The following is a 2,500-nucleotide window of genomic DNA, read 5'->3' on the forward strand; positions in this document are numbered from 1 at the left end:
TGAATATTCATCTTGTTTTATCTCTTTGATTCTTGACTTTAATTGTTGAATGGTTTTGATGATGGTGTGACAGTGAAAACCGACAATGCACTACCAAAACAACGACTGCATTTTAAAGTATTTAAACGAAGCTAACCCTAACAATTTATTGAAAGCTAACCGAAGAAAAATGCTTGGTTACTAAGAATGGTTAGCCAATAGCTGAGGGCTGCGCCTCGGGGAAACACTGAGATTCTCAGGAAACAAAATTAACTATTTCCCTCGGGACCAATCATTAAGTGTTTATTATTTGCACGTAGCGTCAAATTCAACTTCTTGAAAAAAATGGAAAGGTGAAAGTTTACAAAAAGCAATTTTCCTGGTAACTTTTTATTCTAAACAAGGTTTGCTTGCTGGAAAACTATGATTCTTACAAGCCGTAAAAACTCAGACGGTATAAAAAAAAACAATTTGGCTGGAGACGTGAAACTATGTAATAGAGCTTGCTGGCACTCTGCTTGCTGGTGCTGAGGAATGGCTCTTTTTTTCCCACGGTACTTAATTGTTACACACAGAGTAGTCCACATGTGTGGAAAGGCCATTAAACATCACATACTAGATTTTTCCAACATGTCGTCGTTGAGCCCTCTTGTCTCACTCTATCATCATTCATTCCCCTGGGCTCGCTTGCCTGACTAAAGCAGGCGGGTTTGATTGACCGTATTCCAGAATAGGAATACATGGAATAGAAGTTAGAAATCCCTCGTTCGGTTAACCCTAACCCTAACACTTGATAAAATGCTACTTTAAACATATCTTTATTATCCTTGTTGCTTCAAAAGAGCCACGTATTCTTATTCCGGAATAGGTTCAATCGAATGCACCCTAAAGCAGGCGGCCGGGTTCGACTAACTTACAAGGGACTGCTGGCAGTCTACGGAGCAGAAAACAAAATGCAATTTTTTCTCTCCTTGCCAGACTTGGCGTTTACGTATGTAAAATACTTAGGTGGCACAAGGACTTGAAAATAGTAAAATAATCCCGGAGTCTTGCTTTACAAAATGGTAAAGTAATTCAAGAATAATTCAAGAGCAATCCAAAGGTCGACTACGTGTCGAATTCATTTGAACCAAGGTGATGTTTTTGGATGTTCTAAACATTTCCTTTATCTTTTAATTTTTCTAATTGCCTAAACATTCCAGTCAATTCGTTTTCAATTGCGTGGCATCAAACCAAATGCAAAGGAATAATTACACAAGCCAATCACAACCGGCGCAAACACTACAAGGAACCAATCAAAACCCGTGGGAAAATCCGCGCGCTAGGTTGTGATTGGTTTTGTTTTTGCTGTGACGCTAGATTTTTAGGCCAATCACTATACGAAGAGAGAATATATATGGTTAACGAAGAGAGACGCCTAAGAAGGCGGCGGCCCATGGGAAATGTAAACTTTTTTTAACGTATTGCGTTCGACAACGGAGAACGCATACTAGTTTCTTCGTGATTCGAGGTCTCTCGAGTAGTTCAGTTTTAGATCCCAGTTTCGACTGGACTGGCTGGCATTTCGCCTCGATTTCATGAGTGATCACATGCATCCCGTCCTTCCTTGCTTTAAACACCATTTAATTGGCGATTTTTTTCCCTGCTAAGTCTACCTCCTGGGAACCTTGAATTGGATTTTGAACAACGCTTATCTTTGTCATAAACCATTTTGTGAACCCTAGGATTGACTACAAAAACCAATTGTAAAAACCTTTTAGAAAAATAAATAAGTGGTCGATAGACCACGTATATAAAAAAGACCCAAAAAAGATTGTTTCTTTCCGTAGCCTTCTGCTATAGAGTGTTTTCACCCACGTGATCAGTGACCTTATTTTTCCACCGAAACAAAAGAAAACGTTTGCATGATAATAGAGCTCAATTCCCGGGGGATTAGTTGGGTACAGCAACATGGTCGCTGTTCCAGCGCTTGAAGCACTGTTTTTGTTACACAATGGCATGAGGGTCGCAGCGCTACGAAGGGTTTATAAACGTCTGTATGTGCAGCCATTTTAAGGGCAACAGAGTTCCGCTGTAAAAATGTACATGCAAATGTAAATGCTTTGTTTATAGTGGAAGTGCACTTAGCTATCAAGCTACATGTAGTTTACAGGCACCCCACTTTTTAATAATCCGAAAGACACTTTTCATACTTAACAGAAACTCGATTAAGATCCCCAACTGGCTGGTAGAATTGAATCCGGGACAACCCGAAACAAATCCAAACCCGAGACCTGCGGGGGCGTTTCCCGAAAGTCCCGTAACTTTACGGGCCATTTTCGGATGTCACAATTCCCTTTGTATCTCAAGAACGGAGACGATTTAATTCGTTAAACTTCACAGTTACCTTTCTTTTTACTACCTTGAAAACATGTTAAAAGATCGGCTTTCCAAAACAAGCGGTTGACAATTTCACAGATGGCTTTTCGGGCCCGAAAAGTTTTCGGGACTTTCGAGAAACGGGCCCCAGAACGGGATTCGA

The 2,500-nt window shown here is 40.4% G+C and overlaps 1 protein-coding gene across 1 annotated transcript in view; it reads right to left on the minus strand.

The window, feature by feature from the left end:
* Nucleotides 1-1,840: 1,840 nt before the first annotated feature.
* The window catches only part of LOC138000620 (farnesyl pyrophosphate synthase-like), an 18,887-nt gene continuing 18,227 nt past the window's right edge, over nucleotides 1,841-2,500 (minus strand). The window contains exon 10 of the mRNA XM_068847168.1: nucleotides 1,841-2,500. This exon is cut by the window's right edge and continues 404 nt beyond it. The gene's annotated coding sequence lies outside the window, so the exon portion shown is untranslated.

This window comes from Montipora foliosa, chromosome 1 (assembly GCF_036669935.1).
Source record: "Montipora foliosa isolate CH-2021 chromosome 1, ASM3666993v2, whole genome shotgun sequence".
Lineage (NCBI taxonomy): Eukaryota > Metazoa > Cnidaria > Anthozoa > Scleractinia > Acroporidae > Montipora > Montipora foliosa.